Below are 15,963 nucleotides of genomic sequence, written 5' to 3'. Positions count from 1 at the left end.
TTTTCCTTGCACGATTTTGCGCATCGCGTGGGAGCAAATTCGAGACACATATTCGGTTGCTAAAAGGTGTCCCATGGTCTCCTCTATGGCCGTGAATATTTTCACGTGGAACGGAACCACGCGGTGCCCGTGGCACACTTTGCCGTTTCGGCGAGTTTATTGACCCTTGTCGGCTTTCCTTTTCTAAGCGTGATGTACCCACGGTAGAAAGCTCGCGTGGATCCTATAATAGGGACCGGCGCCGGCCCGGAGGCGCGACACTGCATAGGTTTGCGGTCTGATAAATGCACGCATCCCCGCAAGGGTCAGTGCTCATTTGCATGTATTAGCTCTATAATTGCCACAGTTATCCAAGTAACAGGTGAACATCCAAAGGAACCATAACTGATTTAATGAGCCATTCGCAGTTTCACTGTATCGGCCATGTGTACTTAGACTTGCATGGCTTAATCTTTGAGACAAGCATATGCTACTGGCAGGATCAACCAGGTAGCCTCCATCCGAGGTGGGCCCACGCGGAACCCGGCCTACGGCACCCGGGGACGCCGTGAGACGTGACCCGAGAAGTGAGGCAGTCTTGCCCCGAATATCACACGTGCACTGTTATCACTGCACAAACAACCCTGCTGCAAGTCGTACTGTCCGCACGTGTGACCGAGACTTCACCAGGCTTATGGCTGGTGCGGCAGCGCTCAACACAACTCTTTGTACAGGACTAGGAGGTACCTCCAACCGAGGTGAGCCCGCGCGGAACCCTGCCTACAGCACCCGGGGACGCCGTGCCCCAAGAAGCGAGGCGATGCACCTTCGCTCCGGCAGTCTTGCCTCGCTGACCACACATGCACTGTTATCACTGCACAAACAACCCTGCTGCAAGTCGCACTGTCCACAGCTGTGATCAAGAGACTGCACTTGTTACAGGTACCAGGATATGGCACCTGATAGCAGAGATATGTTTAACCTATGAAACAGGTTGTAGTTAATCATTTGACAAAGGAAAGGTGCAGACACGATGTTATTGACTCTGGCTCCTCCCGGTTGTATATTTCAACAACATTTATTCATTCAATAGAATAATCAATCAATCATCATCATCATTGTATCATCATTGTATAATCATTGTATCATCATTGTATCATCATCGTATCATCATTGTATCATTTAGTTACATTACTTCAATACATTCAATTATAATCCCATACTTGTTATTAATTCAAAAGCATATTCATCATTGCAACACACATTCTACCCTTTTAGGATACCCTGGTTCACTTCAATAGCATTTTCCTTTTAAATGTAGTTATCCAGTATTATATACTGTACATTGTGATTACTTATGTCTTTATACATATTTGGCGTCTTAAATATAAGCACGTGAGAAGAGAAACATTATCCTGTTAACCTCTGTCTAGACATGTCTAGGCATGTTGGAAGGGACCATAGTATGTCTTTTAACCAACACTGTCATTCTCATTGTCTGTCAAACAATTCCTTAAATCACCAATAAGTGTTACCTTTATCATTAGTCACTTATCATCAGTCATATCCACTATTCTCTAGTATACCGAAATACCTCCACACCTCAGTGTTATCCATAGTTGTGTTCCTGTCTCAAGTTCTATTGAAACTCAAATGTGCACTGAAAGTACATTTATATATATATTTGTATCGGGCCGTTCTCAACCCTACTAGGAATTTGCTAAACCGTGACCATGGTATAACTCAAGGGAATAGATTTATATTTACATTTAACTGAGGGCGCAATAGAGAGAGAGAGAGAGAGAGAGAGAGAGAGAGAGAGAGAGAGAGAGAGAGAGAGAGAGAGAGAGAGAGAGAGAGAGAGAGAGAGAGAGAGAGAGAGAGAGAGAGAGAGAGAGAGAGAGAGAGAGAGAGAGAGAGAGAGAGAGAGAGAGAGAGAGAGAGCATGTGGTACAGCCCCGGTGTTTAGCTACCTTCTTGGTAGGGTAAGCTAAAGTACTTTCCCTCTAACCATCTTGTACACAATATACACATTTACTACACAGCAATTCAACCCAACACAGTATGTATTTCAAAACATAAACCTTTATAATCCCCTTGGAGATACTTAACTTCGACACGTTAGTGCTTAAATGGACAATTGTGTTCCAACACTATTTAAATGTACCAACGAAACGTGGCGCCATCAATAGACGGTCTGCTTCTCAACCACGTTACCTGTCGTCTTAAACTTCTTAAACTTGACTCAAACATCGACAATAGTTACTTCATTTGAACCCTCGACATTGCATGTATCCTTGTTAACCTTTATGTGTGTTTTGTAGTATATTACCCACCTATGAAACAGGTTGTAGTTAATCATTTGACAAAGGAAAGGTGCAGACACGATGTTATTGACTCTGGCTCCTCCCGGTTGTGAGGCTGAGATTGCCTCGTGCGTTCCTAAGCACACAGTAACGGGTCCCTGGAAGGCGAAGTCACTAAACACCAGTCCTATACCGCCACCTATTGACCAGATTATGTTAATGTCTCCCATTACATATAAATGACTTGTTCTACCTTGTTTCTGATGGAGGTAATCCTGTACCAATATGTTCACACTGTTTTGACACATAATCTAAAGATATTAACATGATACCACCTCTAGTGGGCATCACACACTCCCTGACCTTAAAAAAATGGCTCCTGACATTTCCGAAAATCACTAAATACACCCATCCAATATCACCCTCAGGCGTGAACCCCTAACAAACTTCCCATGGGCGGACCGTGGGTGACGGCTGGACGGTAAGCATACTGGCCATGTTGTGGAAGGCTGTAAAAAATTGAATGCAACCATGGCATTACGAAGGGTATCAATTGACGTGGTAGTGGACTGTGGTGTGGTGCGGGCACCATCGGTGGCCACTGTACTACTGAATTCACGGTCACCTTGTTCTGCACTGACGGTTCACCTAGCATATCATACGTGAGACATTGTTTAGGCCTTCTGTCACGGGCAGACCTCCTAACCTCTGACTGGACCTGTTCTACCGGCGAGAGTGGAGGGGTTCGGAGATTGAGCTGGGCTACGGGGGAGTGAGCTTGGGGTTGGGGTTGGGCTATTGGAGAGTGAGCTTGGAAGTGGGGTTGGGGTATTGGAGAGTGAGCTTGGGAGTGGGGTTGGGGTATTGGAGAGTGAGCTTGGGAGTGGGGTAGGGGTATTGGAGAGTGAGCTTGGGGTATTGGAGAGTGAGCTCGGGGGGTCTCCCTTTCTTCTTCTTCCCCTGATTCACTAACATCTCCCTCCGGTCTGGCCAAGACAGGCAAATTCCCATCCATGTTTCCTCCCCTGTCGTCTTCACTCTCAGGGCGCAGGCCTGGCATGACTTCAGGTCGTCGTTCACGGTGTCCAAGTGATCTTTCCTCTGTCCTTTCAACAGGTATCCTTAGCCAGTATCCTCTGTCACTGTCATCATCCGAATCACTGTCATTGCTGTCCCTTGTCTCTACTTGTCTTTGTGTGTCTGACATTCTTCCTTGTCTTGGTCTGTCATTCGTTTTCTTCGCAGGGACAGTTCTGGCTGGTGGTGGAGTCATTTCCACGGGCAAATCATTTACCAGCAGTAAGAGATTTCGGTGTAGTGTTCTGGTCTTTTTCTGGTCTCCATGTTCAGGGCAGACAATGTATACTGGACTCTCAGCGAGCTGGCTTTTGACCACGTAGATTGCCTTCTCCCAGTATGATCTCAACTTGCCTGGTCCTCCACGCTGATTGAGGTTTCTCACCAGAACTCTGTCTCCTGACTGCAGTACTACTCCTTTTGTTTTCTTGTCATAAGTTACTTTTCCTCTTGCACTGGACTTTTTGCTATGTTCGCAAGCAATCCGATAGGCTTCAGACATCTTCTCAGCCCATTGCTCCGCGTATCCTCTGGGTGAGTACGGTTCCTCTTTCTTCGTTAACCCAAACAACAGGTCAACGGGGAGGTGTGGATGACGACCGTAGAGGAGGAAAAAAGGTGAGTAACCCGTTGATTCATGTTTGGTACAGTTGTACGCGTGTAACACATGCGGGAGGTGGTCCTTCCACCGCAATTTCTCATTTTCAGTCAATGTCCTCAACATCTGTAGTATGGTCCGATTGAGCCGCTCCGCTGGGTTGCTCTGTGGATGGTAGGGTGATGTTCTAGAGTGGCCGACCCCAGACAGCCGTTGCAGTGCTTGGAACAGTTTATTCTCAAATTCTCGACCCTGGTCGTGATGTAATTTCGAGGGATAACCGAATTTGGGTATAAAGTCATTAAAGATACGCTCTGCAGCTGTTTTCCCACTCTTGTTCTTGGTGGGGTATGCCTGGGCAAACCTTGTGAAATGGTCGATCACCACTAGGATATATTCATACCCTCCACGACTGGTTTCCAGATGTAGATAGTCGATACACACAAGTTCTAATGGGAAGTTGGAGGTAATGCTGCCCATGGGAGCTCGGACATGGGTGACCGGCTTCTTAGACTTGATACAAGGACATCTTCGGGTCACATATTCTTCAATCTCTCTGGACATGAAAGGCCAGTAGAATCTTTCTCTTGCGAGGTGGATCACTCTTTCTGTTCCAACATGACCCATCTCATTATGTAGATGTTTCAGGGCAAGTGTTCTATATTTTACAGGGAGGACCAACTGTTGGTATTGATTGGTCTTTCTGTAAAGGAGATCATTTTCAATATGTAATCTGCTCCATTCATGAAGTAGCTTTCGGGTTGCTGCGCTTACGGTTCTTCGTACGTCGTCTGACAATTTCGTGTTCGACTCTTTCAACTCCCTGATCGTGTTGATGGCTTGGTCCTCTTTTTGGGCCTTCACCAGTTCATCGTGACTGATTGTTTGTAGGTGTGGGTGAGACTGCTGGTTTGAGTCTGGGGACGCGATGTTGAGCGCCGCAACCCATGCCACGTCTTTCCTTTCAGCTGCTTGGCTTCCTTCCCACGTTGCTCGTACTGCTTCATTAGAGAGCTCTTCTGTGCAGGTCCTTTCATATCTCTCCATATCCAGGGGAAGGCGGGAAAGTGTGTCTGCATCTATGTTGGACTTTCCGGGTCTGTATTTGATGTCAAACCGGAAGTCTGCCAGTTCTCCAACCCACCGATGACCGACTGCATTGAGCTTGGCAGTACTCATTACATAGGTCAACGGGTTGTTGTCGGTGTAGATAGTAAAGTGTGGGGCATAATACAGGTAGTCACGGAATTTCACACACACAGCCCATTTCAATGCAAGGAACTCCAGTTTCCCACTGTGCATATGGTAATTTCGTTCGGCTGGTGACAATGTTCTTGACCCGTACCCGATGACTCTCAGTTTTCCATCTTGATGTTGATACAGAACAGCTCCCAGGCCTTGGTCGGAGGCATCCGTGTGCAACCTGAAGGGTAGGTTGAAATCAGGATATGCCAAGACAGGGGGGTTTGTGAGAAGGTCAATCAGTTGTTCAAGTGCTCTCTGCTGTTCCGTGGTCCACTCTATGGGCTCTCTGGAGGGCAACTGGGGGCGTTTGATGTTCTTACTCCGCGCTGGGGCTGGGGTCTTTCCTGGCTTGATTTGGAGTAGCTCGTAGATGGGTCTGGCAATTCGGGAAAAATCCTGAATGTATGAACGGAAATATCCCAGGAATCCTGTTATTTTCCTCACTTCGCAGACAGTTCTGGGTGTCTTACTTGACAGGGCTTTCACGGCTTCAATGTCTCGTGGGTCTATCTTGACCCCTTCTGCTGACACAAGGTGACCCACGTATCTGACTTCTTGCTTGAAGAGGTCACACTTCTCAGGTCTCAATTTCACTCCGTGACGTTGAAGGGCTTGGAGAACCTTGCGGATGGTCTCTACATGTTCTTCAAATGTCTTTGCGTAACAGAGTACGTCGTCAAGATACGGGATACAGCATTCGTCCCTGAGGGGACCTAGCATCTCCTCCATGCTCCGTTGGAACGTTGCAGGGGCATTCGAAAGTCCAAATGGGATGCGCACCCACTCGTAAAGACCCCAAGGAGTGATGAAGGCGGTGAAGGGTCGTGAACCCTCGGCGACGAAGCCCTGGTGGTAGGCTTTCCCTTGGTCTAGGATACTAAACCAGGTATAGCCTCCAAGCGTGTCAGTCAGGTCTTGTATTCTAGGTAGTGGATGACGATCGGGCACAGTCTTTTTGTTCAGGAGGCGGTAGTCGATGCATAGCCGTAGGCTGCCGTCCTTCTTTCTGACGCAGACTACTGGGGCAGAATATGGAGACTTTGACTTGACTATCCAACCTTTCATTAACAGTTCCTGTATGTACTCTTTTACTTCTTTAAACAGTGGCTTTGGTACTGATGAGTACGTCTTCTGGACCGGGACAGTATCATGGAGAGCGATTGTCATCTGCAGGCTCGGGATGCACCCGATGTCACCACTGTCTTGTGCAAAGGACCCAGCCTCTTCACAAAGCATCCGGTTGACTATTGTCTGTTGTTCGTCGTCGAGGTGACTGAGATCGACGGGGGGTTTGAACAGGATGGAGCTGGGCACAGCCGACGTTGTAGCAGCACGGTTGGGGGGTACCGTGGGCTGGGAGATTTCAGGTGAGTAGGTTGGGATGGGGGTTTGCAGTGGGGAGTCTGTCGTGATGACTTTCCCAACACAATGGATGCTGCCCAGAGCTGTCTTCCTGGAGAGAGTGACGTTATGCCTTGTGTTGTTTCCCACAGGCATGGTGACATACGGCTTCCTGGGGTTTTGCGCTTGCAGCAGGCCTTCTCCAACATCCAGTTCTGCCAGCGCTAAACTGCTGTCATCTGGTTCGAACAGGAAGGTGGGGTCAGACAGGTCCACGTGGGGGGGGATTTGGCACTTGACCCAGGCCACTTGACCGGCGGGGATGACAGTGGCTTGTTTACCTGTTCGTAGGCGACCAACCTGGACAGGGGGTCTGTCAGTCTGGATATAACTCACCAGGAGTTCTGCCTTCTCGGCTGGTATCACCATGGCGTTACAGAGCAGGCTGGTGAGAGTTGGGATCAGTCTTCCAGGTTGTTCTTGTATCATCACTTCCAGCACATTAAAACCCAGTAGGGGTCTCTCAAGGACAAGGCTGCTTACAAGGAAAGGCACATTGATTGACAGGTTAGGATCTTCATTCCCCTTTAAGTTCACCGTAAGGGCCACCCAACCATCAAATGGGAGGACCTCACCGTTTACCGCGTAGACTTTCAACTCCTCTTCTTCTTCGATGATTTCGCTAAGGGGTCTGACTGGCATGTCAGGTAAGTATCTATTCTTCCAAGTTCTGTCAATCATGCTTACTTGGGCCCCTGTATCAAGCAGGGCTTGGACTGCTAAACCGTTTAGGTTGCAATGGGTGAGAGCTCTTCTCCCTACGAGCTTGGCGAGGCATTCACTCTTAGTGTTTGGTAAATTAGGGGGGTCTGTGTGCTTCTGTATCTGGTTTACCGTCTTGGTTCCTGTTCTAGGTGCAGTTTTCTCCTCTCTTACTCTTTCCTTCTCAGGCTCACTAGTACGACGGTTGTCAGGTTGGGACAGTAAAGGGGAACCGGTCAATGGTTGTCCTCTTGCAGTGACCGGCCTCAGTTTCCCTGACGCGGTGGTCTCTTTTGACAGCCTAACGCTCTATGGCCTTCTTCGCCACAATGGAAACAGTGAGGGCAATTAGGTAAATTCTGTGCTACACATTTGCTACAGCCATATGGCCTGTCCCTCTGCCTATTTATCCTCCCTGTTCTGACCTGGGGTGGTTGTTGCAGGAGATCCACTAGATTGGTAAGTTTCTCTACTTTCTCTGTTAACTGCTGGATCGGGTCTATAGTTTAAGTTTCTTTCCTGTATTTTCTTCCCTAGTGGGGGGGGGACACTGTGCTCCCTTCACCTCAGCACCTGCACTATGTACATGGGGGGGTCTATTGCGATTGGTAGGCCCTAACCGTCGCTGTCTTTCACTCTCATCGCTCATGACCCTTTTCATCTGTCTGAGAATGGCCTCATCAGGTACTCTGTCTTCAAGTAAGGGTTTGAGTTCCCTACGAATGTCATCATGTTTGTGTCCTAAACCTTGATATACAGTGTGGAGAAAGACATCCTGAACGGTTCGTTCGTTGTACTTAACGTCAGTAGCAGCATATTTTGATGCTAGTAAAATCTTCTGCTTGAGTCCTATGACTCTATACAAAAACTGCTGTGGTGTTTCACTATCCTTTTGCTTTGTACACATGAGTTCTTGAAACAACTCGGTATTACTTTGTTCACCGAGGTGAGAATGGAGAAAACCCTTCAGCTCATCGATAGTCAAATCGTCTTTTACCATTAACATATCCTTAAAGCTGCCAGCTTTGATCACTCTCAAGACTGCTCTAACAACCTCTGCATCGCTGAATTGCTCCTTCAGACCTTCGTCGATCTGTTTGCAGACACTGTTGTAACTAATGTCTGATCCCTGGTCTCCTATCTGACCTCCCTGGAGCTTAAACTCCCTGCGGTGAAGGTACGACAGTTCTCGTAAAGATATTAGTTTATCTGGCGACACACCAGGGGTTTCCTGTTTACTTTCGGTGTCTGTTACACTCTTATTCAATGGCACAGCCTGAGCTGTGGGTGGTGGTACACTGGGCAGGCACTGTAAAACCTGGTTGCTTACTTTTGGAGTGGGCACACCCTCAATGGTTTCACTTACATCATAAAAGACGCTAACGGGGTCGACTGGTACTGCATCACTTTGACTGGTGGACCGTAGGCCCTCGGTTTTACCCTCTTCTAGACCCACCACCTCACTCTGCATAAGTCCATCAGTTACATCTTTTATCTGTAATAAATAAGACAACCCTGTATCCTCTAACTCCAGTAAAACCTTACTGTACAGATAGTCGTTGATAAAGTTGAAGCACCCCTCCACGTCGTCTACGGTAAGGTGGGTTCGGTCAGACGTCTCCAGTCCTGGTATCAGTTCCAATGCCTCGGCAATGCGAAACAGTTCATCCGCAGGTAGAGTGAGCAGGCTCTTCTTGATGTCCCACACCAAGCTAATAATAATAATAATAATTTAGGACCTGCTCCGAGGTCATCATTTGGCACACATGCGAACCATGCATACAATGCGTATCTGCGATTAACCCATCCCGTCGTCCTTCCCCCCCAAGGGCAGCCGGGAGCAGACAGGCGCCACGTGAGCCGCGCCAGGGGACCAATCCAAGTGCTCCTGTCCGTCTTCGTCAAGGACGCCACAGCGTTAGCGATCTTGTTGTTGTGCATGTTTTTCCATTGGGTTTATCTTATCGGGGGGGAAACCCTTGCGAGCACGGGGAGAACATGCAAACTCCACACAGAAAGGCCTGGGAGATACCCCACCTGGGTAACTGGCATCATGGAAACCTGGTCCCCAAGCGGGATTCGAACCCTGGACCTTCTTGCTGTGAGGCGACAGTGTTAACCACTACACCACCGAGCTTTTCCTCTCGCTGTCTCCCATGGCTGCTTCCCGATTCCTCGCACTTGGCTCTCAGTTCAGGATCACTGTGACGACTTTCCGTGGTGGGTGGATCTCCTCTACACGACACCGGTCTTCCTTCTCGTCAGGTAGAGTAGTGGACGTAGTCTCGTTGTCATCTGGCATCAGATGAGGCACTTCACTGCTGTCGGTACTGCGCAGATCAATCCCTCATTCGACGACCTTTACACCGGGCGTTGGTTCCTGGTTCATCGGGTCGCGGTTGGTCCAGGTGTCAAGATCTCTGGATCAGCTCCCATCCAGCAGGTGGCGCTGATCCCGGACGAGCCCCCAATAAACTGTTACAGGTACCAGGATATGGCACCTGATAGCAGAGATATGTTTAACCTATGAAACAGGTTGTAGTTAATCATTTGACAAAGGAAAGGTGCAGACACGATGTTATTGACTCTGGCTCCTCCCGGTTGTATATTTCAACAACATTTATTCATTCAATAGAATAATCAATCAATCATCATCATCATTGTATCATCATTGTATAATCATTGTATCATCATTGTATCATCATTGTATCATCATTGTATCATTTAGTTACATTACTTCAATACATTCAATTATAATCCCATACTTGTTATTAATTCAAAAGCATATTCATCATTGCAACACACATTCTACCCTTTTAGGATACCCTGGTTCACTTCAATAGCATTTTCCTTTTAAATGTAGTTATCCAGTATTATATACTGTACATTGTGATTACTTATGTCTTTATACATATTTGGCGTCTTAAATATAAGCACGTGAGAAGAGAAACATTATCCTGTTAACCTCTGTCTAGACATGTCTAGGCATGTTGGAAGGGACCATAGTATGTCTTTTAACCAACACTGTCATTCTCATTGTCTGTCAAACAATTCCTTAAATCACCAATAAGTGTTACCTTTATCATCAGTCACTTATCATCAGTCATATCCACTATTCTCTAGTATACCGAAATACCTCCACACCTCAGTGTTATCCATAGTTGTGTTCCTGTCTCAAGTTCTATTGAAACTCAAATGTGCACTGAAAGTACATTTATATATATATTTGTATCGGGCCGTTCTCAACCCTACTAGGAATTTGCTAAACCGTGACCATGGTATAACTCAAGGGAATAGATTTATATTTACATTTAACTGAGGGCGCAATAGAGAGAGAGAGAGAGAGAGAGAGAGAGAGAGAGAGAGAGAGAGAGAGAGAGAGAGAGAGAGAGAGAGAGAGAGAGAGAGAGAGAGAGAGAGAGAGAGAGAGCATGTGGTACAGCTCCGGTGTTTAGCTACCTTCTTGGTAGGGTAAGCTAAAGTACTTTCCCTCTAACCATCTTGTACACAATATACACATTTACTACACAGCAATTCAACCCAACACAGTATGTATTTCAAAACATAAACCTTTATAATCCCCTTGGAGATACTTAACTTCGACACGTTAGTGCTTAAATGGACAATTGTGTTCCAACACTATTTAAATGTACCAACGAAACGTGGCGCCATCAATAGACGGTCTGCTTCTCAACCACGTTACCTGTCGTCTTAAACTTCTTAAACTTGACTCAAACATCGACAATAGTTACTTCATTTGAACCCTCGACATTGCATGTATCCTTGTTAACCTTTATGTGTGTTTTGTAGTATATTACCCACCTATGAAACAGGTTGTAGTTAATCATTTGACAAAGGAAAGGTGCAGACACGATGTTATTGACTCTGGCTCCTCCCGGTTGTGAGGCTGAGATTGCCTCGTGCGTTCCTAAGCACACAGTAACGGGTCCCTGGAAGGCGAAGTCACTAAACACCAGTCCTATACCGCCATTGACCAGATTATGTTAATGTCTCCCATTACATATAAATGACTTGTTCTACCTTGTTTCTGATGGAGGTAATCCTGTACCAATATGTTCACACTGTTTTGACACATAATCTAAAGATATTAACATGATACCACTTCTAGTGGGCATCACACACTGCCTTCGGCTAGGGCCACAGCGCTCAACACGACTCTTTGTACGGGAATATGAGGTAGAATACGGAGTTTGGGGGAGGATTCGTGAAACATGTGTTTACCTGAGGCCGGGCGGAACCAGGAGTTGCATTGAAACCTACCAAGCAACCCGGGTAGACCCCCACGACCGAGGTTATCGCACTACCAGGTCAGACGGGCCGACTTAGTCTCACTGTACGAGGGCTGGCTGGGGAAGACGGATGGCGCGCGCCACCCGTATGTATCCCCGACCATAGAGGCGAACCTGCAGGTGGTAGGAACCGTCCACCAGAACACCGGCTGTTAGGCCAGCCGGCGGGGGCCCTACCAAGGCAGGTCACGTATTCCATTCTGTCTGTGTGGGTGTCCGATGTGTTCACTGGGGCCCGGGGCTCTGCGCCGACAGGCTAGGGTGGTTTTTCTTGTCCTCGAGTCGATCCGACCACCCTGGACCACTTTCCCCGAAATGGGACTGAAAAACAACGTTTTAGACTTTTGTGTCAAAAAAAAGTTTTTTTATGAAAAAAAAATATATAAAAAAAAAAAATATTAAAAAACTTTTCTGAGTTTTAAAAATGTTTTGGGACCTCCATGTTTTGGGGGTATTTGTCGGAAAAATCCGATCCGGTATGAAGCTCTCGTCAGTCGGGCACGAACTGCGGGTTTTCAGCCTCTCTCCAGGCTCCTGGAACCTCTCCGAAGCTGTCTCCATATACTCGGGATGGAACCTGTCTGTGAGTACCCCCCTGCGCACGACATAGCGGAGGAAGGCCGATTTTCGAGGGCCGTGGGGGAGAGTTCCCCCCCAGAGCGACCTTTTTTCGTTTGGCCATGTCCGCTTTTTCCTTGCGCAATTTTGCGTGTCGCGTGGGAGCAAATTCTAGACACATATTCGGTTGCTAAAAGGTGTCCCATGGTCTCCTCTATGGCCGTGAATATTTTCACGTGGAACGGAATCACGCGGTGCCCGTGGCACACTTTGCCGTTTCGGCGAGTTTATTGACCCTTGTCGGCTTTCCTTTTCTAAGCGTTTCCGGGGCCACATTTGAATGAGTAATAGTTGCGGGACACCGAGATGTACCCACGGTAGAAAGCTCGCGTGGATCCTATAATAGGGACCGGCGCCGGCCCGGAGGCGCGATACCTCATAGGTTTTGGGTCTGATAAATGCACGCATCCCTGCAAGGGTCAGCGCTCGTTTGCATGTATTAGCTCTATAATTGCCACAGTTATCCAAGTAACAGGTGAACGTCCAAAGGAACCATAACTGATTTAATTAGCCATTCGCAGTTTCACTGTATCGGCCATGTGTACTTAGACTTGCATGGCTTAATCTTTGAGACAAGCATATGCTACTGGCAGGATCAACCAGGTAGCCTCCATCCGAGGTGGGCCCACGTGGAACCCGGCCTACGGCACCCGGGGACGCCGTGAGACGTGACCCGAGAAGTGAGGCAGTCTTGCCCCGAATATCACACGTGCACTGTTATCACTGCACAAACAACCCTGCTGCAAGTCGCACTGTCGGCACGTGTGACCGAGACTTCACCGGGCTTATGGCTGGGGCGGCAGCGCTCAACACAACTCTTTGTACAGGACTAGGAGGTACCTCCAACCGAGGTGGGCCCATGCGGAACCCTGCCTACGGCACCCGGGGACGCCGTGCCCCAAGAAGCGAGGCGATGCACCTTCGCTCCGGCAGTATTGCCTCACTGACCACACATGCACTGTTATCACTGCACAAACAACCCTGCTGCAAGTCGCACTGTCCACAGATGTGTTCACTGCCTTCGGCTAGGGCCACAGCGCTCAACACGACTCTTTGTACGGGAATAGGAGGTAGAATACGGAGTTTGGGGGAGGATTCGTGAAACATGTGTTTACCTGAGGCCGGGCGGAACCAGGAGTTGCATTGAAACCTACCAAGCAACCCGGGTAGACCCCCACGACCGAGGTTATCGGACTACCAGGTCAGACGGGCCGACTTAGTCTCGCTGTACGAGGGCTGGCTGGGGAAGACGGATGGCGCGCGCCACCCGTATGTATCCCCGACCATAGAGGCGAACCTGCAGGTGGTAGGAACAGTCAGCCAGAACACCGGCTGTTAGGCCGGCCGGCGGGGGCCCTACCAAGGCAGGTCACGTATTCCATTCTGTCTGTGTGGGTGTCCGATGCGTTCACTGGGGCCCGGGGCTCCGCGCCAACGGACTAGGGTGGTCATTTTTGTCCCCAAGTCGATCCGACCACCCTGGACCACTTTCCCCGAAATGGGACTGAAAAACAATGTTTTAAACTTTTTTGTTAAAACAATTTTTTTTTATGAAAAATAAACAATATTAAAAAAAAATGATTAAAAAACTTTTCCGAGTTTTAAAAAAATTTCGGGACCTCCATGTTTTGGGGGTATTCGTCGGAAAAATCCGATCCGGTAAAGCTCCCGTCAGTCGGGCACGAACTGCGGGTTTTCAGCCTCTCTCCAGGCTCCTGGAGCCTCTCCGAAGCTGTCTCCATATACTCGGGATGGAACCTGTCTGTGAGTACCCCCCTGCGCACGACATAGCGGAGGAAGGCCGATTTTCGAGGGCCGTGGGGGAGAGTTCCCCCCCAGAGCGACCTTTTTTCGTTTGGCCATGTCCGCTTTTTCCTTGCACGATTTCGCGCGTCGCGTGGGAGCAAATTCGAGACACATATTCAGTTGCTAAAAGGTGTCCGACGGTCTCCTCTATGGCCGTGAATATTTTCACGTGGAACGGAATCACACGGTGCCCGTGGCACACTTTGCCGTTTCGGCGAGTTTATTGACCCTTGTAGGCTTTCCTTTTCTAAGCGTTTTCGGGGCCACATGTGAATGAGTAATAGTTGCGGGACGCCGAGATGTACCCACGGTAGAAAGCTCGCGTGGATCCTATAATAGGGACCGGCGCCGGCCCGGAGGCGCGACACTGCATAGGTTTTGGGTCTGATAAATGCACGCATCCCTGCAAGGGTCAGCGCTCATTTGCATGTATTAGCTCTATAATTGCCACAGTTATCCAAGTAACAGGTGAACGTCCAAAGGAACCATAACTGATTTAATGAGCCATTCGTAGTTTCACTGTATCGGCCATGTGTACTTAGACTTGCATGGCTTAATCTTTGAGACAAGCATATGCTACTGGCAGGATCAACCAGGTAGCCTCCATCCGAGGTGGGCCCACGCGGAACCCGGCCTACGGCACCCGGGGACGCCGTGAGACGTGACCCGAGAAGCGAGGCGCTGCGCCTTCGTTGCGGCAGTCTTGCCCCGAATATCACACGTGCACTGTTTTCACTGCACAAACAACCCTGCTGCAAGTCGCACTGTCCGCACGTGTGACCGAGACTTCACCGGGCTTACGGCTGGTGCAGCAGCGCTCAACACAACACAACCCGTGGATTTAATCTTGCGAGGATTGGGGCAATATTTTTCCCGTGGGAGCCGTCGCAATGTTGGCGAGTTTATTCCACGCTGTCCCGATTCTAAGCATCTTCGGTGATGGAAGTGATTTAGGAAAAGCTTCCACACGCCGAGATGTACCCGTGCATCAAATCTCGAGAGGATGGGGGCAATATTCAGGCCGTGGGAGCCATGTGAAAATCTGCGAGTTTATTCCACGCCATCCCGATTCTAAGCATCTTCGGTGATGGAAGTGATTTAGGAAAAGCTTCCACACGCCGAGATGTACCCGTGCATCAAATCTCGAGAGGATGGGGGAAATATTCGGCCCGTGGGAGCCATGTGCAAATCGGCGAGTTCATTCCACTCCGTCCCGATTCTAAGCATTTTCGGTGATGGAAGTGATTTAGGAAAAGCTTCCACTCGCCGAGAGGTACCCAGGGTAGAAGGCCCGCGTGGATCCGGCCAAGGGTGCCCCCGTGGGAGCCGATAAGGAACCCTGCGGACCCCGTTTGGCCAGATTAAGAGTGTCTCGGGCACTCCCGCCGCTGCCCCTCGCTCTGCTGCATACATGCACACCCGAGTGGAGGTCAGGGAACCTTGGGGGCCTCCACACCCATGTGGAGGGCAGGTTAGGTTGACAGTCACTACCTTAAGAGAGGCATTGTTACTCCAGGAGTGTACCCGCACTTCATGTCAGTGATCTAACCCTAACACTGAGTTGCCTGCCTGCCTACCCACATAGAGTGGGCCTTACTGGGCTCACGGACACCCCCCACGACCCCCCTAAACTCACCCCAGGAAGAGGCACTCATTCTGTGGGGACATATTTATCTGTCTCTGTCCGTGGTGCTGAAATGGACAACCCTAACACTGAGTTGCCTGCCTAAATTCAATTAAATTAGAAACTCTTCACGGATCAACTCAGGCCTCACAGCGTGTGTGCTACAGCATCACCCGAACATATTCACCATTGACTTGTTGTGTCAAAAACTTAGGCAAACAGCCACAGATACACACACACACGGACGGAAATACCACTACTCTTATCTTTTCCTTAAGACAAAAGTGAAGAGATAAT

The sequence above is a fragment of the Notolepis coatsorum genome (assembly GCF_963971535.1).
Source record: "Notolepis coatsorum genome assembly, chromosome: 9".
NCBI lineage: Eukaryota > Metazoa > Chordata > Actinopteri > Aulopiformes > Paralepididae > Notolepis > Notolepis coatsorum.
This window is presented reverse-complemented; position numbering follows the sequence as displayed.